Source organism: Miniopterus natalensis, chromosome 2, assembly GCF_054644295.1.
Source record: "Miniopterus natalensis isolate mMinNat1 chromosome 2, mMinNat1.hap1, whole genome shotgun sequence".
Taxonomy (NCBI): domain Eukaryota; kingdom Metazoa; phylum Chordata; class Mammalia; order Chiroptera; family Miniopteridae; genus Miniopterus; species Miniopterus natalensis.
The window spans coordinates 118,494,331-118,518,796 of record NC_142082.1 but is presented as its reverse complement, the minus strand read 5'-3'; the positions used below and the strand labels follow the sequence as shown (position 1 = coordinate 118,518,796).

Here is a 24,466-nt window from a genome sequence, read left to right as displayed (position 1 = left end):
GGGAAGCCCTGTCCCCAAGGAATTAGTCAAAAACCATGAAATGACAATGAAGAGTAACCCAAATCCACATAAAGAAAGAAAGAACACCAGTAAAGGGAACTACACAAATAAATATAAAACATAAAAATGTGTTTTTCTTTGGAAATAGTTTCTTCTATTATCTGACTTAAAAGGTAACTGTATAAAGCCATATTTATAAAATTGTGTTGATGGTCTTAAAAAGTATAAAGAATTTGTATGACAAGAATAGCACAAAGAAGTGAGTAAGATGCTATTGCGGAGCAAAGTTTTTGTATGCTATTAAAATTAAGTTGGCATTAATGTGAAATAGATTGCTGTAAATTAAGATGCTAATTGCAAGCCCTGGGCAACCACTAAGAAAATGTAAAATAGAACACTAAGAATTATCTACTTAACAGAAAAGAATGCAATAATTTCTTAGATATGTTCTCTTCTATGAGTTTCACAGTTTTACATTTATATTTATGATTCATTTTGAGTTAATTTTTGTACAAAGTGTGAGGTGTAGGTCAAGGTTAATTTTTTTTCCTATTGTTATCTGATTGTTAAAGCATCATTTGCTGAAAAAACTATTCTTCATTGAATGCCTTTGCTCCTTTGTTAAATATAAGTTGGGCACGCTGATGGTTGCCAGATAGGAGGGGTGTTGGATGGCTGGGTAAAAAAGGTGAAGGGATTAAGAAGTACAAATTGTAGTCACAAAATAGTCACGGGATGTAAAGTACAGCATAGGGAATAGAGTCAATAATATTATAATAACTGTGTACGGTGCCAGGTGGGTACTGGAAATAGCAGGTAGAACAATTGTAAAGTATATGATTGTCTAACCACTATGCTGAACACCTGAAACTAATACAAAGTAATAATGAATGCAAACTATAATTGAAAAAAACAAAAAATAAAATAAAATAGAAAGAGAATATTAAAAAAAGAATAAATGCAAAAAAAAAGAAAAAGGAAAGGAAATGAGGAAAACCAGTTAAAGACACCAGTTCTGACTCACTGTGTTACAACATACTACAGTGAGATAGTTTGGATTTGTTGTTGGAAACTGAACTCCACTTGCAGGAGGCACTGTCTCAGCATGGCCATTGCAGGAGAAATAATAACAGAAGCTTTGCATTCTAGTTTTACAATGTACTAAATGGAATGGGGCTCAAATAAATGACCAAAAATCTCCTCATTTCACTATAATATGATGTTTTGTAAATTCAAGAGCTTGTGTTTGGGAGTCAGCTATTGTAGAATATTTTGCCAGTCGCTTAATATTGGTAAAATTTCCCAAAGAAGATTAATTGCTGCCCAAATGTTTACAGTATGCCCTATATGATGGGTCCAACTTTTCACCAAATTATTTTTATTAACTTTATATCCTCTGAGTATGACCAGTTTTAAGAGGAAACTATTTAGCTATATCCACATAAAAAGCAGCTCCATTTCTATCCCACTGCAGTAGAGTGTTACACTAACCACCCCCAATGACTCACATTTTCCACTAATCATAAACTTGGGTGGTGCCACAATGACTCTGGGCTTGGCCACAGGATATCGGCCAAGGTGACACAAGCCGTGTATGTAAACACAAGTACTTCTGTGTGGAGCTTCACCTTTTGAAATGCTGTATTTACTGCGGAAGAGGGGACCAGCCTCCAGCCAGTCTTCACGGTGGGTGCACCTACTTGAGTGAGTCCACAAGAAACCAGCAGAACCACACAAAAAAGCCAAAGAATCGTGAAAAATAGTAAACTGTTACCTTAAGCCACCAAATTATGGAGTTATTTGTTTGCAGCAATGGATTACTGATGCAGATATTGGTTCTGGAAGTGGGTACGAAACTTGAACCGTGCCTCATTTTGACATGGGCCGGGGTAGAGGCCACAGAGGCGGCAGGGAGCTGTGGTAGCTGAATGAGCCAAGAGGAGCCAGTGCGAGAGGCTGACAGCCTGGCGACCTGCATTTTGCTGTGGCCGAACAATTGCAAATTGGTTGTCTACAGTAACCAAGATAGAAAGTGTTCCTAATGAGCTTGAGGATTTAGGCTGATAGATTTCCAAGCAGAATGTTGGAATTGTCCACTGGCTTCTTTTAGCTGCATATGATGAGGTAAGAGAGAGAAGCAGCTAAGAAAAAAATGCTCAGTGCACAAGCAGAATCTGATGCACCACTGCAACTGAATTTTAAGCAGGGGGTTAAATGAACGAATTTAATTCTGGACCCAGGTTCTCCTGAGGCCAGACTTATGGTTAGGAATTCTTATGGGGTACATCTTTATACCCCTCAAAACAAATGCAAAACAGGCAATGATCATCAATGCACTTTTATGTGGCTTATATTTCTGGTTTACCTAATGAAGGGATCATCTGTAGGGAACTTGGCTATAAAAAGGGCTTTTCCTGTCTGACTCCTGACCAAGGAATACCTGTGTTTCTCTCCCCACTAAGGCCACAGAGAATGGATAGATGTTTTCCAGGATGAATTTTGTTTCAGAGATACTTTACCTTTCTAGACTCATAGCTTATCCTTGTATATTATCTTTGAGACGTTTATTTCCTCATTCATTCATCTATTAATTGATACAGGGAGGGATCAATTTGTGGGACCAAAACATTATATAATTTGGGGGAGACTCATTAAGAAAAAGAATACAAGAGAATAATTACAAATTTGCTAGGGCCTTGGATGGAGCTTTGAAACTTATATTTTAATAAACTTCATGGTAATAAACTCCCAGTTATAAAATAAAGCATGGTGATATAATGTACAGCATTGGGAATATAATAAATAATATTGTAATAACTTTGCATGGTGGCAGATGGTGACTAGACTTATTGTGGTGATCACTTTGTAAGGTATATAAATGTTGAATCACTATCTATAAATGTTGAATACACCTGAAACTAATATATGTCAACTATAATTTTAATAATTAATTAATTACAATAAATAAATAAACGTCATGGTAAATCTCCCTCTGGTTTACATTTTTATAAATATTTTATTCATAGATTTTAGGTTATAGGTGAAGATTGTTTCTCTAGGCATTTGCAGTCTATTGTTGGAAATTAAACTATAGTTACTATTCAGTGTGTATATTTCCTGTTTGATTATAGATAGAATAGCATGGCACCTAGGGATATCTGGTTCACTATCATGTCCCTAATACTGGATACTTAGCAAATGTCTGATTAATGAATGAGTGAGTTGACAATGAGTTGAAATTATCTTATTGATACCTCTAGACAAAAAAATAAAGTGGAAAATAGGGGAGGAAATTTGTTAACCAGTATAGGATTATATGAGCAAAGATACAAATCAATCCATTCCAAAATGTGAAGATAAATTATAAAAGCCAGAAAGTTGGAAGATTTGGGTCCAGAGGCAACTCTTTTAAAAATTAGATTGTTCTAAATGGGCCACCCTAAAGTTCTTGGAACCATGAAGTCAGTCAATAGTATACTTCCTTAGTGCTGCCAGTCCAAGTTCTTTCTTCCATGTTATAAGATGGAGTTCTTGAGAGTCAATGAGAATATGCAAAGCTCTTTTGTAGAGGAAAATAAGGGCTCTGTAGACATGCCTCCTACCCATATTCAGGACAAAGTGAGTTGGCCCTTTGTTTGGGTAGGAATATAAATTAGGGTTTTAAAATTGTAGAAGAAAAACAACTTTGCTCCTTTATATCTGATGGTTAAAGTTGTCAAGAGCACTTGTTAAGGTCTACCTTAAAATATGGATATATGAGAATGACAGTTTTGTAAGATGGTAAGAATCTATTTATCTGGATTAGGTAAATCCTATCTCTGCAATAAATTAGACACAGGTCACATGAAATACCTGAACCGTAATAGGTCAGGGCCAGACAGAAATGCCTTGACTGAATTATTTGCTATAACCTCCTCTGATTTAATGATCTGCCCTCAATCTTTATAAGAGGTCAAATAAAAACTCTTTATTTGAGCAGTGTTTTTATTTCTTTGGTATAAAAAAAACGAAGATATTATCAACTGTGAAGACTGCCCTTTATACATAGCTCTCCATGATATAGGCCTCACTAAATTTATTCCCAAGAAATAATTCCCTTCTGCAGAGAAATTGTTATGCCCATTATATTAGACATGAATAATACTTATCTCTGTATGTTTCTTTTTTTGCCTTAGCTGCAAGGAAACTAAGCCAAATTGTGTGCCCAGCAGTAGTAATGAGGTCATCTGAGAAATCTGGTGACACAAACTCCTTATGCTTCCCAAAGCTTGCCTATCTTCTGTTTTTATTCTATTATTGAATTTAACATAATTTAAAACTATCTATTTCATGTCTAAATCATTTGAAAGTAGGTAAGGTTGAAATAAGAAAATAAATAATATAACATATTGAAAAACTATATGAGAAATAGTGTCTTTCCATAACAATAGCTGCAGATGGAATGTGATCTATCAGTTAAAAATTTCCTAATGTAATTCAATTACATATTTCATATATTTATATAAATATTATTTATCTATCCATTAAGTATCTTTCAAAACTATTTAATGAATACCTACAACATGCCTGTTTAAAGAAGACAGTGCTACATCCTATGGTAGGAAAATAGACTCTAAAGATACTATTCAGTTCCTTAAACTAAAAATCTAGTTGAAGAGATGGTAACCTAAACTGTCAGCCAAAGGTCCAAGGTATTCCAGGAAATGAGACCATTAATTCCCAGCTCTATATAAGGTCATTTTTATAGCCTAGCCCCCGTGGAGATGTATACCTACACTGGATTTGTCCTCTAATCAACAGACTATGGTTTCACTGGCTTGTGGCTTTATTTTTCAGTACATTTTAGAATTATTCTAATGGTAAAGCCCATTAGGCCTTGATCACTAGCCTTATTAACCCAAATTGAATTAAAAGCTTGTTTGAAAGAAAATAAGATATTAGTTGTAAAAAGCAAGACCACAGCAAAATAAATCAACCAAATGGAGGAGACCTTAGCAACATAAATAAAACTCAATGAGGGGCCGTACAGATAGCAGGGTGTTCACTCTACTATATAGCGCTTTGAGCAAGGTTATAACAATTCAGCCCAATACCAAACAGCATAGGATGCAATATGCCTACTTATTACAGCATGTGATAATATTTTATTATGTTTTATTAGCTTGCATCCCTGTCTCTCACCCCCAGAAAACATAAGGAGGGTAGAAGTTTCCCTAGTCTTGCTCATTTTAGTATCCTAGATGACTGAAAGACACATAGTTGATAAATGCTGTTTGTGGAAAGAATCATGTGCCAAATGGTTGGTACAGAGTAAATGATGCAGGCGTCTGGAAAGAGATGGAAGCCAATCAGGTATTTATTTGACTAGTGAATCTTATGTTAGTTTCCTCCAATGTAGATGAGGATTGGAAAGCACATAGTTTCTTTAGGAGATGATCACAAGAAGCACAGATAAGGGGGTAGAAAAATAAGACGGGAAAGAGAGGGAAACCTATAGGGCTGTTATCTGGCAAGTTCCCATAGCAGGTTGGCACTGTGAGCAACTAGGGAACTCTGAGAAAGGCTAGCCTATAACCCAAAATTATTCCCCCTGAAGGTGAGAAAGATGGTGGGTTTATTCTTCAAATGTCACCTACCACTGTCTAGAGGTGAGTGCTGGGAATTTTAGCCACCACCCCCTTTGGGGTCTCTTTCCTGCCTATTTGACTAAGGGGGAGGCGTCTGGCAGACAATTAAAAGTTGTTGAATTAGGATGTCCTAGGCGTGAGCTCAAATAATGAGTGCAAAGGAGATATGGATAGGGCATAGAGAGTGGCCACTAAAAATGTGAATGAAATAGACGATTTGAAAATTACAACTCAAATTAATTATCTGATGAGTCTAATTGAAAAATGAATATGCTTCACATAAAGAAAAGACGAGAAAAGCAAGAGACATAGTACAAGTAAGACACATTTAGAATACCAGGGAGAAAGCCCAACCTAATGGGATGGAGGATTGGTGAGAAAGGAGATTTAAAGATAGTTTGGTTCCAAATCATGGGGGTCTTAAAGATCACCAAGGTCTTTGGACTTTCTCCTGTAAACAGTGGGGACCCTGGAAGATTTTTTTAGTATAAAAATAATAGGAAGAAATAGTATAATGAAGATTAATTTGTCAGTGATAATAGAAAGAAATGGAATCTCTGATCTTAGAGTGCTGATCAAATGATATAACTCAGGCTTGAGGAGCCTGGACTAGAGTGGTGGAATTAGGGCAGGAAACAACAAAAAGGTCAATAGGGCACTGTGGATTATATAAACAAAGAAAAATTAATTAAATGCCAACACTGTCAAGCTCTTTGTTAAGCTGTAGGGTCACAAATATGAGTAATAAGTGCCCACGATGAACACATAGACTGGTAGGGGATAGCACATGTTCTGGTTATCTACTGTAACATGACAGTAGATACCCCCAAACTTACTGGCTCGAAACAATATTTATTTGACTCATGAACCTGCAGTTTGGGCAGGATTTTTCTAAGTTTGGCTGCATGTGATGTCATCTAGGCAGCTCAAAAATTAGAAGCTAGACTACCTGAAGGCTCCATTACTTAAATGACAGTGGTTAACATTCAGTGATGTAACATTAGTGGTTTGAAATTAGCTTTGGTGGGAGTTTGGAAAGCAGAAAACCCTACAAATTAGGGTTAGCTATTGATTACTTGATTGGTTGAATGATTGGTTGGAGAGCTTGTTGTTAAATATTTAAAAACATCACTGAATAATGGGAACCAACTATTTAGAAATCTCAATGAAAAATTCTCATATGCAAAACTATGAATGGCAAATGCACTACTGAATTTTTCAAATGTTATTTGGAATTGAGCAAGCCAAGATGTTCTGGCTTTCCAAAATGCTCTAAAAGAAACACCTGTTGTATGTCTCTGTCCTCTAATGTGTATGTTTGTACATTTCATATCTAAATATATGTACATGAAATATTTGTTCACATTTATACAAAGTACATATTATCATTCCCCCCCTTTTCCTAGGTGTGCCAAGAGGTAAAGCTAATAGCTTTTGTACATTTATTTCATCTACTTCGGGATCTCTAGAGACTGTCATTTGGCAATGGTTTTTGTTTTCAGTGTTATTGTAAATTTTTATTTTTTACTTCTATCTTTTTAAGTTTCTATGGAGAAGTGGAGAGAAGTTGCATTGGGTGCTTCTATCCAGATGCCATTTCAAATGTCATATACCCAGCAAGGTCTTTTGCATCTCTTTTAAATTTAAGAAAAATTTTTGAATAAAGCAAGCATATTAGATTTTAAGTCAGGTTCATATTTGTTATTACTGAGTTTATCTTGTGTGTAAAAAGAATAATTTGGTGCCAATCTACTGTATCATATAAATGAATATTATAGGGCACATAAATGATTATGTTGGTAAATCCCTTTACATGGTGAAGGTAAGTGATTAAATGATCCTACTGTACTACATTATTAAGTCATAGACTGTAGCTAGCAGCCCAAACTATAGCATTTAGGCAAGGTAATATTCTGCCTGCATGCAGGCTATAGAGCTGACACATGAATACCTATCCCTTGACTCTACTAAGTAGTTTTTCAGGTAGTATCAGAGAGCATGTCTCCTATGCTTCATATGTATTAGCACATTTTATCCTCAAAATAACCCTATCAGGAAGGTGCTATTATCCTCATTTTATAGATAAGAAAACTGAGACAAAGAAATGATAATAAGTTTGCCCATGGTCACACAAATAGAAAATGGCAGAATTTAAAAGTAAATTACAAGCAGCCTCTCTCCAGGGCCACACTCTCAACCCTTCTTCCTCTCTGTCTGACCAAATGAGATCTAACCCAGAGAATAGCATTGGGTGAAACTCATTTTGGATGTCTAACTATGGCTGACTCCTCCATCTATAATGGGAAGCATGATGAGATTTGTGGATTCCGTAAGACTGTTATTGAGAAAGAAGTAAATATTACAATTTTAATCCCTCTTTCTTATAAATAATTTTGAGCTTTGTCAGATTTACATTGTTTAAAAATTCCTGGAGTTCATTTCTTTTTCATCTTTCATCTTTGAGTCGTCTAAAATACAGTCACATATTTGACAAATTCAAGATTTAATTAGTCTGAGGGCGGGAGTCACCCCTGTAATTTCCTCTAGTTTATACATTTTGAAATCTCCATAAAAACGAACTGAGATCTTTTCCCATTCCCTGAGATCTACAGGGGTAAGATTGTTGAACCTGGCAGAGTGACAAAGGAGGAGATTCTTAAAGGCCATAGCAAGTAATTTTTAAATATAAAATCCATTTTCTTAATCACTTTTTCTCCTCTTTAAAGGTTAAGAAGTTGCTTTTGTTGGATTACCTTTTTAGTAGTTATAATAAGCTATGCATGTATTGATTTTCTTTCTAAAATGATATATTATGGAATACTTCCCAGAGTTTGTATCATTTAATTTACATTCATCTACTTTATAAATTTAAACTTTTTTTAAAAAAAGCAGTGGAAGTGAAACTAGAATAAAGTCACACTTATTACAAAATTACATATATCTATCACCATTGGCAAATCTTATTCTGCCTTTTACTTATTTACTTATTTTATATTTCTTTTCTTTTTTTAAAAAAAATATATATCTTTATTGATTTCAGAGAGAGAGACAGAGAGGTCAGTGATGAGAGAGAGTCATTGATCAGCTGCCTCCTGCACGCCCCCGACTGGGGATCAAGCCCGCAACCCAGGCATGTGCCCTGACTGGGAATTGAACCTCCATCTCCTGGATCCCAGGTCTATGCTCAACCGCTGAGCCACGCCCAGCCTGGCCATCTTTTACACTTCTTTGCAAAGTAAAACTTCATGTTACTCAGCAAACCATTCACTGACAAATACTATGTATCAGATACTGTGCTTAGGACAGAGATGAGAATATAAATAGGACCCATACTCTATATTCTCACAGAAGATATGGATGAATAAATATATGATTACAATACCCAACTGTGGTAGGCAGAAAAATGGCTTCCCAAGACATCCATGTCCTAATCCCCAAAAACTTTGAATGTATTAGGTCACAAGGCAAAGAGGAGTTATGGTTGCAAATGAATTAAGGTTGCTAATAAATTGACCATAAAATAGGGAGATTATCCTGGATTATCCAGATGGGCCCAATGTAATCACAAGGGCCTTTGAAAGTGGGAGAGGAGGGTCAATCAGGAGTGACTGCTAGTCTCAAACTGGACTACTCTAAACTGCCTCTCATTCCTTTGGATAAATTGATCTGGTTCCTTTTTTCTACAATGTGATGACTATGTGAGCAAAGGACACATAGGCCCAGAATAGGTCCTGCTTGACTCTGTTGGGGCACATGGAGAAAATTATGTATTTGTTGATCAATTGCATGGTCTTTGAAAAGGCTTTCCTGGAAGTGCCTAGCTCAAATATGGGCTGTAACAGATTAGGTTTGTCTTTGATTTGCTTTTGCCTAAAAAAGAATTAATGCATCTCAGCATGTTCCTGAGATGGAAGACAAATTTTTGTGACCTCTCCTTTGACCCTTTTACTTTCCAGTGAACAGATAGTGTGTTGGTCATAGCACTTGTGTAAGTCCAGCAACCCTTTGTCGAATGGCTTGCCTTTTGTACTAGGGCTAGTCTATGGCTATGGGATAGAAGGGAATCTCGGTGAGCCTGGGCTATGTGGGCTTCTGGCTTCTGAAGAAAACTCTCTACCAGAGAGTTGAGCTGCTGAATATGCAAGAAAAAGTGATGTCAAATTGCTCAAAATAGGTGTCCCTCTTGCTTTATATGTGATGTGGGCCTCAATAGCAGTAGTCTGAAATATATATATATATATGAAATATGACAAAAGAGGAGACAATATAAAAAAACAGAAGATAATTTAACAAACAAGACCCAATATTCCCAGAGAGATCATAGAAAATAGTACACCCTTTAAGAGAGACCAAGATATTATGATGAAGAAATAAAGTCCAGAAAAAAATTCTATTAAATAAATAATTCTGTGTATTTATCTGAGATTTTTAAAATCAAAACAATACTAAGAATCATACTAAGAATATTTCCCCAAAAGCAAAGTTAAGGAAAACAGAAGAGTAAAGATTAGAAAATTAAAGAATCATAGTGGTTCAATATCTGAAAGAAGCAGCACCAGATCACAGAATGCTATGCGAAAATGCATCACTATAATGTTTCAGAACATCAGGGATTCAAAAAAATTCTAAAAACTCTTTAAAAGTTAAAACAGCTCAAGAAGACATAAAATAAATTTTTCATTAAACTTTCATGAACTGGAAAGATATTGTAGCAATGCCCTACAAATACTTCTTTTTTCAACTACAGTTGGCATTCAATATTATTTTATATTAGTTTAAAGCATACAACTTAGTGGTCAGACAATTATATAACTTACAAAGTGATCTCCTCTGATGATTCTAGTACCCACCTGGCACCATATGTGGTTATTACAATATTATCGATTATATTACCTATGCTGTACTATACATTTCCATGACTATTTTGTAACACCAATTTGTACTTCTTAATCCTTTCAGCTTTTTCATCCAGCCCCCCAACCTCCCTCCTATTAGGCAACCTCAGTTTGATTTCTGTATCTATGAGTATGTTTCTGTTTGTACATTTTGTTCTTTAGATTCCACATATAAATGAAATCATATGGTGTTCGTCTTTCTCTTACTTACTTATTTCACTTAGCATAGTACCCTCTAGGTCCATTCATGTTGTTACAAATGGTAAGATTTTATTCTTTTTATGGCTGAGTAATATTTCATTGTATATATGTACCACCGCTTTTCACCCTCTGATCTACTGATGGGTACTTGGGATGCTTCCCTATCTTGGCTATTGTAAATAACTGTGCAATGAACATAGGGGTACATATATCTTTTTGAATTAGTGCTTTGGATTTCTTCAAATATATACCCAGAAATGGAATTGCTGAGTCACAAGTTACTTCTATTTTATTTATTTTTTAAATATATCTTTATTGATTTCAGAGAGAGGAATGGAGAGGGAGAGAGAGAGACAGAAACATCGATGGCTGTTCATATTGCATTCTCTTTTAATACTGAAGCAGTTTGCTCTAAGCTGTCTTTTTTGCTTTCATTTTCAGGCATTTCAGTAGTTTGGGTGTGTTTTTCTTGTTTCTTCCTTATTGTTTCCACATATTTCCTCACATATGAAACTGCCATCTCTAGAGGCCTAATCGAACTGGTTAGTGTGGTCATGAAAATCCCTTTATATTCTTCCTTTATGAATCAGTCTGCTTCTCTCTAATGCTATTTTTAATGGCCCAGATTCAGTTCACCATGCACTAATAGAGAGATTGTTTACCTAATGGACTGAAACATAATAAAAAATTTTCTTCTCAAGTAAGCTTTCATTTTCAACTTCCACTTACACGTATTGCTTTTTTGAAACCTTGCTTGTAATAATACAAACCCGGCTATGACTAGCTGGTGTGTCAAACCCTATTAAAATAAACTATTGCAGCTCATATCATATGCTTTTAGATAATTAACCAGTAGGAAACATTTACCAAATGTCATGTAACATTGCTCAATAAAATAGTGTTTGAATGATAAAAAAATATATAACCCAGTTAGGGGTGGGGAACATTACTAAAAACTATGTTCAATTAAGAACCAAGTGTCATTTAAAATGTAATAAATGTATTTTGACAATTCACTGATGCATATTTTCTGAGAGATACATGCAACATCATATAAAAATGTAACATTCCTGAAAAGGCTGAGTGAGATGGTATAAAATGAGCGTGGCAGCCTCTATTGTTATCCGTGTGGAGCAGCTGTGTGATCAAAACCCACCTGCCTTTTGGGAATAAATCCAGCTCGGCCCGGGCACACCAGGTGATAATCTAACAGATGCAGCACGATTCCAACCTACTCAGTGCACCGAAACACAGCATCGCCTAACCCCAAATGAAATGGCAGCCTACGTGAGGAGAAAAGCATTCAATAAGCAAAATAGGAGTGGTCATCAGGTACCTTTTAGGAAGAGAGTCTTCCATAGCCTACCAAGTAAAGAGAAATATCAAACATTTTTTCTTTTTGGTTTCATTGAAGTAGCTGCTTCCCTTCTATTCCATTAGTAACTCAATCAGATGTGTATTAAGCAACTGATGTGCATAATGCCACAAGCAGATGACATTTGCTTTCCTATGTTAGATTTTATTTGAGAGGAAATGAAAGGGTTTGAGGAAAGGGAAATACAAATAACATGAACAGTGAAATCTAAGATAGACTACTAAAAACCTCAAATAGGCAAGCTAAGTTTGTGACTACCTCATTCTCAGGAGCCAGAATCCAAAGTTTTGTTGGTTTTTTTCCTGCTCAGACATTGACTCTCAAAATGGCCCATCACATGTAGTAACCTTTCTACTTTAGTATCCTTATGCACAAAATTGGGATCACATATTTTATTACTTTGAGTTCATCACTAAAGTAGTGAGAAGAGTACCTAATTTATTCATTCATATTAAAGACATTTTGTAAAAGTCCTTTTGAAATTCTGCCAAGAACCAGCCTCCTTATCTTTGATAATCAGTTTTCAAATGGTTGTAGAATATTTTTTAATTTCTTTTTTTTTCCCCATTGGTAAACAGAACTTCTGTAGGAAGATCTTGAATGCAACTTGATGAAATCGGTGCTAATTTCTACAAACAACAAATTTACTTAAATGCCTATTTTTATTTTTACTACAATATTATGTAAATTTTGGCAACTGCAAGTCAAGTATTCTGGAAATTAGGTCTGATAGATTCATTACATTAACGGGTTTAATGCATTGTTCAGCATATTTCTACAGAAGGCTAATCTTTTCCTGGTCTCCCACACAGTCACACAGCTAATGCTAAAATAAATGTGCAATTTTCTCAGGCTTTCCCACTGGGGCAATGCGTATCATATAGCAACATCTGCCACAGAGAAAACTACACAGCCAGCTTCAGTTTTTCCCTCTTATAAAGATGACTTCATTCAATTTCAGAAAATGTATGCAACATCAATACCATTTTAAACATACTTTACTGTGCAAGTCTGTGGCTATTTTATTGGGTTCAATAACCATTATCACACCTTAAATTTTGCATTTCCAAAGAATTTTCACACTCATTTAATAACCTGATAGGGGCAGGTATGATTATCCCCGTTTTACATATGGAGAAGCTGGTATTTAAAGGAGGTGGGTGTCTTCCTCAATGTCTTCAGGCTGGCCTTATACAGAACCAGGATCAGATTCCCTACTCAGTTCTCTTTTTATGCTACCTGACCATAGCTCATATGCAGTGAACAAAAATAAAGAATAATATAAGTGCACCACTGTGCAGTAACATGCTATTTTATAATCTGCTGGGTAGTATGTATTGGGGAGGGAAGCACTATGTCTATTGATTGCTCTAATTTCTATGGAATCATAGTGTAATTTGGGTTTTTGTCTTATAAATGATGGTGGTTTGGAATTGCTGCAAATTGCTAATGTTCCTGGATTCATTTGGCAGCAGCCTGAGGCAAGCAAACCCACAACAAGCAAATTAAATCCTTACAGTAGTTTATCTCTAAGAGCTTGGAGTATGAATAACAAAGGGATTATGGACCCCAAGCAATTTAAATAGAAATATGTTATTATATATATATTTACATGAAGGAACCACACACTTTAGAGAATATAGTACAAAGGACAGTAATCAGAAGAGCCCACTTCTTGCTATAGTTGAAACACATGAGGTTTGAAGTAAAACACAAACAACAACCACAAAAACACACCTAAATTTGAAGTATTTTAAATGTTATTTGATATGAAGGCAAAAAATGCTTGATAATCCAGCCAGAAGGGTGTTCCAGACAGAGAGCATGGTGTGGGAGACCAAACAGAGGCAGATGGAGGATTAATGGATCAAGGAATTTTGTTAACTCAAGAGCTGTACCCCTTGTGTTAAAAGAAATATACACGCTGGCAAATAGAAGATACCACTCTTCTCTAATGGGCAGTGCTGGAGCAGTTAGCGGCTTTGTACTTCACTTTCCCCTCATTCTTCTCGGTCTGTGTCATGCCTAGCCCCTACTCAAGGCCAGCTTTACCTACACATTTGGCAATTTATAACTCATGGATTTAAGCTATTGGTGATGAGCTGTGCATAAGGTAGGTCACTGGGGAAATAGCACAAAAAGAAATATATAAACTGTTAAAGAAAAATTACTCATGAAGCTTGTTAAAGATAGTAAGGCAGACTTTATTCAGGGGGCCTATCATGATAGGTATATGGACAATGACATAGAGTTATGCAGCAGAGAAAAGTACTGTGCTCAACTCTGAATGGGACAGAACAAAACAAAACGGGGATTTGTAGCAGAAAAACAGAGGGGGTGGTGTCAGTGGGTAGAAAATTACTAAGAGGAAACATCAGAAATTGTGGGTGATTCTGGCTAGACCAACCTAACAGGACTCTTGCTGAAGGCAAGCCAGGGTGGTCAGGCATCACCTGGGGGATGGTGGAGGATGGTGAACCCAGTTAGATATCCAGGTTGGGAGATTCTGGCTAAACTGACTTAGCTAGATTCTTGTTAAAATTGGACAATGCAGCGATGAATACAGAAGCCCAAAAGTTAGGGTCTAGTTGAGAAGAGAGTTCAGAGGAACCTGATAGAGTTTGGTGAGAAAAAGAATCTATGTCAATACACACACACACTCACACACTCACACCAGGCCTCTGTTCATTCAGTTCACAGAAACTTTCTGATGTCATCAAGTGCCAAGGCCTCTATCTTGTCACATCCACTGTCACCATCCCACCCCTACGCCTGCATGCACCTTTGCCTGCTTTCATATTGTTCTAGGGAGCTTTCTCTGGCCCTCCCAGACTAGATGACAATGCCCTGCTTAATGCTTTCATCATGCCCATATTTGTCTCTCACAGCATTCTATAATTGTGCAGTTGTAGACAGTAATTATATGCCAATGCAATTCTTTAATAAGTATCTGCAAACAGTTCAATAAAATTCCTGAGTTTTCATAGTCTATACGCTCCATGAGAGACAATGAACGGTATTTTTTTTTGCCCAACACTGAGTTCCTTGCACAGAATGAATCAATAAATAGTTGTTGAATAATTGAGCCCTTTTCAAGATGATTCTCAAATTGAGATAGGAGTGGGGGTATGCAGAGGGAGTAGGAGCAATTAAAACAAATAAACTAAAAAACCAGATTCGTGCACCCGTTCATATATGTAAAACTCTCAATACAATGGCTAGTATACTGTTTTCAAATCTAGAAAACTTTAATAATGAACCCTTTTTACCTCTTTTGCCATGTATTTAAGTTTATTTACATGGCTTGGAGCTATTCCCCTACTTGCTTGATTACAAACATTTACGGTTGCTGTATCATAATGGTTTTACTTGTTATATATGTTGTTTAGCCCTTGTTCAGACATGAAACCCACATTATGACCTTGCTTCTCTGGAAAATGTGACCTGAGATCTTCACAACTGTAACCCATATGAAAATGTGGTCCCCGAGTATTCTCCATGAAGAACATCAAGGACTCAGCTATAGGTAAGAATGAAGTTTATCAACATGAAGTACGAAGCCCTTCAGAAGCCTAAACAAAAGGACAACCAAGGGAAAGAGGTAGAGAAGATAACTCAGGAAATTTTAAGGGAGAGGTAACTTGGGTAACATAGCTCAGAAATGTGGGTTGAGAAAGTTGTACAATGAGTTTAAGCTCAAAAACATTAGGATAATAAAAGTATAAGTAAGAACTAACCCAAAGTATTAGGCTATTTTATATGCCTGCTCAATTGGAACCTTCCTAACCTAAAATGTTAGTGCATATTTGTTTAATACATGTAAGGCTTTTCCTCTGAAGAGGATCCAAATATTCTTCCTCCAAATATACCACTTTGGCATAACAATTATTTTGAGCTGAAGGCAATCAAGAAACAGCAGATATAAGAGGAACTCTCTGCCCTCTTACTTTAGTGACTGTGATCTCCTTTCCCCTCCCATACCAAGAAGAGGAGAATGACTCTTTAACACTGAAGACTATTCACTCGTATCACTAACGAGGGCACCCACTTGAGTCTGCCTAACAAACCTTACTAAACAAACTTTATCTTCCATTAACTTTCTTCTATATTTGTCTCTCCACAACTTACTGCGCCTATAAGTCCAAACCCCTTTTCCTTTGTCTTCCCACCTCTCCACAATTTGTTGCCCTTTGTTAAAACAGTATATAAGCTTTCAAAGAGCCTAACCACTTCTATGGATTACCAGCCCTTTTCCGTGAGACCCTGAGTATATGCATAATAAACTTTTCTCCTGTTAATCTATCTTCTATTTTAATGATCACATCCCAGCTGCTCAACCTATGAGAGTAGGGGAAAAATTTTTTTCCAGCCCTGTACCTCTCATCTCTAGTTTTCACCAAAAGAAATAAGTACCTTGTAAATTGCCATCAAGCAGGGGGGACCCTTAAATTTAAGACAATGTTGTTTAGAAAGCATTCTGATAAGTGTATGTCATTCGATCTCTAATTTATGCATTGAAAACATTTATTATGTACCCACTATATACTTAATGTTTAGATATAAAGGTTTGACTAAGATAGACACAGTAATTGTCTTTATAGATCTTATACTCTATCAGGGAGAGATCTTATATTCTAGCAGGGAGAGGCAGAAATTAAGCAAAGAATTACACAATTAATCATTTTATAATATAGCATTAATGTTATGGAAGATAAGTAGAGAGTATTATGAAAATATATTGCAAAGAAACTTGACCTGGATGAGCAGGAGGGGGTGATCCTTAGAAAGAGACACCTTTAGAAAGTTATAATTTAGCTGAATGCTGACGAATGAGTAGGATTTAACATTATTTGGCTAGACAGCAGCTAAAAAACCCTTTTCTTTATTTGATAAATTCACCATTTAATGAGTTTTGGTAGGGAAAGTGTCTATCCCAGTGTAAAGAAGTTAAAAATAACACATACTCATTTGCCCAGCATCCCTTGCAGTTAAAATAAGGCCACATTTGTGTAGGCTCTACCTTAAAAAAAGACTGAATTAGGAACAAGTGCTTCAAAATGAACAGGGAATGGAGGAGATGTTTTCTGTAGGTGTCAGCTGATGCAGCAATAATGAGTTGCTTGGGCAACAGGCTTGGCAGGATAAATAGCCGCATATGGGGCTTGGCATTGAGGACCATGATGTCTGCATTGGAGTGACTTGGGACATGGTTCCTGGCTTTATGGCCACATGTTTTGCTCTCTAGAGCCCTCCCAATAATTCTGTGAGCATCCTAACATCTTTTAATATTTTTTTCTCCTTAAATTAGTTCAAGTTGTGGTTTGTCACTTACAACCAAGCAAAGGATTGGAAGAGAGTGAACAGAGATCCCTGGTGGAGGTGCGAGTGAATGTGAGTTGCTGAGAGGAATAATGTGACAGATAAAGGCTAGCGAGGCGAACAGGGATTGCAGAGAGAGGCCATGGAGGCCATGAAAAGGATTCTCTACTTTATCCTAACAGCAATGAGAAGTCAGTAAAGAGTTTGAAGCAGGCAGGAGACATGATAAAATTTGCATTTTTAAAGGTCACTCAGTGATTGGAAACTTTATGTCAGAAATTACTGTAGCTAAAGAGTAGGGCTGTAGAAATGCACAGGAAATGCTGGCTTTTTGAAAAGTTGTGAAGTAAAATAAATGGGTTTTGGCAAGAGGTCATATTAGAGCATTTTACTTACACAAGTTGTTACTTGTTCAACAAAAGTGGATGACAGACGGAGTAATTTTAATATCCATGCATTCCCTGGCAGGTCTGATTTGCCTGTGTTTTACTATACCAGATACAGTGAGTAGAAGCACATGGTTAGCACACAAAGCTAGTATTTCCCCTTTTCTCTTAACCTAAATGATTAAGTTATTCTGCCCTTCACATAGTTGTTCTTCAGTAGTTTATAACGTCATGTCACCTCTTCAGTATCAATTTAATCTTCTTTTCATGTATTTTGAAAGGAAATGAAAGCATAAATTTGTTCTAGAAATGTACAAAAGAAATTCCAAAGCTAGAAAAACTGAAGGATTGGGAATTAGTTTGGTTGATACTTGATGTGTCTCTAAACAATAAAATCCAACTATTACTAATAAAAGAAGACAGAAATTATTTATTTCTGCTATTAAGTAAAAATAAGCAAAAATTCTAATAGTTGAAAGTTCTTTCATTGTCTTCTATTTATAAAGCTTCAGAACTCATCGTTTCTTGGTTCCCTGGGTATTTGTGACTGTCAGTGGAATCCAATGCTTCATTATCCTGTCACTGAGACTGATTAAGAAAAAAAAAATTTTTTAATTGAACTATGTATCCTCCTCTTTGTTTCCACAGAACCCTGAGCACAACTCTAACATACACTTGCATAGGGCATGGTGTTGTTGGCTTAATTCCTTGAGTGCAAGAATTATGAATCCTTTAAAATGAGATGTACCTTTTCCCACACTCATGAGTTCAACAGCCTTAATCATTGCAATGAGTGACTCAGGTCTGTTCACTTGGCCCACACACTATTCTGATGGGAATGTAAATTGGTAGAGCCACTAGGGAAAACAGTATGGAGATTTCTCAAAAAATTAAGAATAGGGCTGCTATATGACTGGGTATCTATCTGAAAAAATTGAAAACATTTATTTGGAAAGATACATGTAATCTCTATGTTCATTGCAGCATTATTATTATTATTATTATTATTATTATTATTATTATTTTGCATTCAACAAATATTTATTTAGGAATTGCTATATGCAAGTCACAATAACCCATGGAGATTATAAACACAACTAGGCTAACCAAACTCACCAATCTTATGACTGAATGAGTTACTTTTCCCAGAGAGAGACAGGGGACTATAGGATAAAGTCTCTTAAACAATCTGAAATACTAATGAGGTAGATACTCTATAGTGAAGCATTTCAGCAATGTTTACAAGAAAGTAGAAACCAATTCGTTTTTAACATGGAAACAAGTCAGAGTAGTAACTTATCTCCAGTTTTTGCCCCTTTGTGGTGACTGACCCTTCACATGTATTTTCTCAAGTAGCTCAAGTGGCAGTTTCTTACCTAATGTGTCATACCTGCACATTACAATACTGATGTTCACACTTTTTAGTTCACTCTTTTTTTTTTTAATATATCTTTATTGATTTCAGAGAGAGGAGAGAGAGATGGAAACATCAATGATGAGAGAGTCATTATTGATCGGCTGCCTCCTGCCCACCCCCAACTGGGGATCGAGCCTGCAACCCGGGCATGTGCTCTGACCAGGAATCGAACCGTGATCTCCTGGATCCTAGGTCAATACTCAACTGCTGAGCCACGCCCGGCCAGGCTAGATCATTCATTTTATCACAGCATTTTTCCTTAAGGACCCACTCATGGATGGCAGCCCACAGTGACAGGTAAGTGTAATTCAACTACATCTATTATTGCAGCATTATTCACAGTGGTCAAGACATGGAAACAACCAAAGTGTCCTTCAATAAATGATTGGATAAAGATGTGTTACATATATACAATGGAACACTACTCAGCCATAAGAAAAGATGAAATACTGTCATTTGCAACAACATGGATGGATTTTGAGAATATCATGCAAAGCAAAATAAGACGAAAAAATTAAAGAATCATATGATGTCGCTCACATGTGGGATATAAAACTGAAAGCAACAAATGAACAAACAAGACAGACAAAAACTCATAGACACAGACAACAGCATGGTGGTTACCAGAGGGAAGGGGGTGGGAGGGCAGCAAGGGGTAAAGGGGTCAAATATATGGCGATGGAAGATTTGATTTTGGGAGGTAAACACAATGCAATACACAGATGCTATATTATAGAATTGTACTCTTGAAATCTATATAATTGTGTTAACCAATGTCACCCCAATAAATTTAACTTTAAAAATATTTTTAATTTAAAAAAGAAACATTTTGAATAATTGCAGAATGTTCATGGTTTAAGCTAGTTAGTTTTATCATAATCACCGGTGAATACATCACATAGATCTCAAGTTTCATGACAGCAGCACTTTGGGATTTCCTAAATTTATATCAAATGTATTTGCTAAATACATACAAATAAAAGTATAAAATCCAAATATAGTTGGAAGCTGTTTATCATTGAAGTTAATTGCCAGCTTGGGGTAGGTACAGAGATGAAATCCAAAATACAAATGACTTCCATTTACTGTGGCAAGCAGTGTCATGAGGCATGTGTGTATATTATTTCTAATATTCATGACAGCTCAGCAAGGTAGGCATTATTATCTCCATTTTAGAGATGATGATACGATGCTCAAGGAGGTAAAGTGATCTGCCTAAGAACATAACCACTAAACTAGGCTTCAGAAAAAATGATTTGTCTGATACCACAATACTGTGCTACGCACATAGTGTCCTAATTAAGACCATTCGTCTAATACTCCAACTACCTAGATATTCATAAAAATGTTTGCTAAGTTGAAGTGAGGGAGGATAGATCCTCGATTCTATGAGGCAAGTCAGCAAAAGCAGCTGCTTGCCTCTGTTTCAAACTTTCCCCTATGGCAGGGATACTCTACGAGTATCAAGCTGTGACCAATTTTGTTTTGATTTTGTATTAAATTTGTCTGTTTGTTTTGGTAAGAAATATAAAAACTTACTAGATCTTCAGAACCCATACCATAAAGGCTCCTGCATTTGCCAACTTCTTAACCCAGACATTCTGCCTAATATGGATAGTTCTGCAACCCAGCGCAGAATTATGATTTTCCAGGCCCAATCCCTTTAGACAATTAGGCAACTTCCTCATGGGTTTTTTCCCCCCTCACATTACATGCTGCCATATGGCAACAAGAATCTACCCAGCAGAGCATAAGGAAAACTTGCCGTGCATGGGAAAACATTAAAGAAAAAATATGGAAACAAGAGATGCTGCCATTGCTCATACCACTGCATAAGAAAGTTAGTTGCCACTCGTGCCAAAACTTAAGTAGTTGAACATATCTCTAATGTGTGATTTCTATTTTACATTTAAGTCTGGCTTATCAAGCAATATTCCGCCAGTGTTAGGCCCTGTTTCAGTGCCAGTTGGATAAAAATGGTTTATTCTCTCTAAGCAGTGGTCTAGCGTGGCTAATTCAGAATGTTCTCTGCCTCCCACCTTGAAAAGCCTCTTCTGTTCTTAATTTTCATTTACATCACCATTGAACTAGCTTGTCAGAGTAAATACTTCCTAACCCTTCTCAATTACCCCTCCTCCCCCACCTCCCATATCCAACTACGCACAAATTCCCATGAATTTACTTAAGAAATACCTCAGAATCTGGTTTCTCTTTTCCATCCTCACTGCTCTTACATTCAAGAATTTATCTCTTGCCCAGCTGGGTATGGCTCAGTGGTTGAGTGTCGACCTAGGATCCACGCAATCGGGGTTCGATTCCCAGTCAGGCCACCTGCAGGGTGTGGGCTCGGTCCCCAGTGGGGGGCTTGCAGGCGGCAGCCGATCAATGACTCTCTCATCATTGATGTTTCTCTCTCTCTCTCTCTCTCTCTCTCTCTCGTCTCCCTTCCCTTCTCTGAAATCAATAAAGATATTTTAAAAAAAGAAAAAAACTTATCTCTTTCTTGTAAAACTGCAACAGCTATCTCTGTTTTCTCCCAACTAAACCTAGACTTTCCTCCCACCAATCTAACTTCCAACTGCTGCTGACGTTAACATTCTAGAATACAATTCAGATTGAGTTCTGTAGTTCAAAACACCAGTTGGTTTGACAGATAGGAAAGAATGAGACCCAAACTTCCTAGCTTTACATCTCAGAGGCTTCAGAATCGGACGCCAAGGCGTCTCATCTTCGTGAATGCTATGCTCCGACCACACCATATTTCTCTCCCTTTTCCTCAAATACATCAAGGCTTTTCTATCTCCATGTCTCTTTAAATTAATCATCTTTACCCCCCATCTTTACCTCTCAAACTCCAACCCAAATGCCAAGTGTCCCCCAGGAAGGGTTAGCTGCTTCCCTGCTTCCAGAGCTCTCAGGATGTTCTATTATCTGTTTCTAAGTTTGAGTGTCCCTCTCTGTGAACAAGTCGAGGGCACGGGCAAGTTTTATAATGCCTGACATTTAACAGATTCTTAATAAGTGATTGCTGATTAATAAGTGAGTGAATCATTCTGTGTACTCTTTTAGGGTGATCCAATTTTCAACATACAGAGTTCTTAAAAGAAGACTTTGGAAACTCTAAGAGAAACTAGTTTGGGAAGAAAAACACATCAGAGATATAGAGGAAAGTTTTATATATGCAATATTACATAATAATTTGTCATAAACTTAATTTATTAAAAGGATTCCCAAAATTGTTTAATATCAAACCATTCTCAGAAGACCTAGGTCTAGGTAGTTGTGACTGGAAACAAATTCTCTTTCTTTCTTTTTTTTTAAAACAGGTTTTTATTGATTTCAGATAGAGGAAGGGAGAGGGAGAGAGAGAAACATCAATGATGAGAGAATCACTGACTAGCTGCCTTCTGTGTTCCCCCTGTTGGAGATCGAACCTGCCACCTGGACATGTGCCCTGACCGGGAATCGAACCGTGACCTCCTGGTTCACGGGTTGACGCTCAACCATTGAGCCACACTGGCTGGGCCAAATTCTCTTTCAAATTCTCTTTCTAGAACCTCTAATACTATCATGTATTTTCTCATTGTCCTTTTATTTAATACAACAGTAGTCCTTGCAAGTTGGCTGCTACAGATTGCTAGAATCCCTCTCAATTTCAGATTCAACTTCAAAATTATGTGTTGAAAGCTTACTATGTATCCTACACTGTGCTTACTACCTTTACACATACATTTATCTTTAAGGGGCTAATTTTTTCATTTCTAGTCCTTACTACTAAAACTTTTTCTTTTTTTTCTCTCTTATTTTGTTGCTTTTGATACCATTGTGATTAACACTATTATTAATTAATAACAGGAAAATATCAAAGGGAAGCTGCAATTTAGATGCATGCCTAGTAAAGTTTAACTGACATATAGACAGTGCTTGCCTGTCAGTCATACCTGGGAACAGGGCATTGGCCAGAGTAGGCGTATAGGCCTGGCCACTGCAAGCGCAGGAAGACTTGATAATTAAACTCCTAAACAAAGGGAGTTCTCTCTCTTGGCTCTCATGCTTGTGAGCTTGCTGCTTGTGCCTGACTCCTGGCCTGCCAGGCTTTCAAGCTCTGCACTTGCCCACATGGCTCCCTGCCACGTGGACCCCACACAATGGACTAATGGACTGTGACTGGCCTGATGCGTTGCTGGACCCAGCTCCACCATGGAACGGAAACTCTGGACACTGGCATTGCTTTTAGCTCTGCTGAATCCCCAGCTGCTCTGCTGAATCCCCAGCTGCACCTTTTCCAGAACTGGTTTAAGGGAAACAAAACTTTTGAAACTGAGGATATAATTCCATGCAAATAAAACTTTCTATCGCATCTCATCCTCCCGTGGGGGTCTCCGGAAATTCTTATTCCAGTGGTGCCCCAAGAACCCCACTCCCACTAACAATCGAGAAATTGCACCTGTGCAATTCTCTCATAATACTTCTACTGTGTTGCTCCTGCAATACTGCCTTGTTTTCCCGACTCACACTCATGTGTGACACTACCTTATACTGAAAATAGTTTCCCTCAAACTCCCACCTTTCTGTTTTTCTCCACAAGAACTTTCAAGGCTAAATCTTTTTGGGGGGGGCCACGCCCCACCCCCCAATATTAGTCTTAACCCTCTGAATCTTCTAGAAACTCAGGCATGGCCACATCCCCACATGGCTCATGATTATTTCACTTTCCTATCTTGCTAACAACTCTGGTTACACTGGCTCAACTTGTTCCTCACCAGTAGTCTAGCTCACATTACTTATGCCCCAAGCCTACCATCTGCTCTGAGAGCAGCCCCCTCTCAAACATCAAAGCCTTACTAAAATTATTAAAGCCCTGAAGCCCTTTTTAAATCCTTTAAATTCCTCCTTAATTTATACTAATCTTCTTTAATACATAAATTGCACATGTATCTACCAAGTTTCTAATTTTCTTAGCCCATTTTCAGATAATCAACATTATTATCAGTTTTCAATAATTGATGAAAGTAATTGTCCTAAAGGAAGAAATTATAAACACTTCCTACATGTATTATTCATTTTTTATAGTTCTGTGTGAGTCTCAAGAAAGAGAAATATATTGAGTCGTACATAGAGGAAAGAGAGAAAAACACCAGCGCTACATCAACCTTGAGGCGGCTAAAACAGTTATCACAATAAATAAATGTCATTGTCTTCTTTATCTACTCAATACAAGTCTCTGGCAGAGCTGAAAAGAGATG

General features: G+C 36.9%; 1 pseudogene; it reads left to right on the top strand.

Moving 5' to 3' along the window:
• Positions 1 to 15,645: 15,645 nt before the first annotated feature.
• Positions 15,646 to 24,466, top strand: part of LOC107526855 (ubiquitin thioesterase OTUB1-like) — a 53,308-nt pseudogene continuing 44,487 nt past the window's right edge.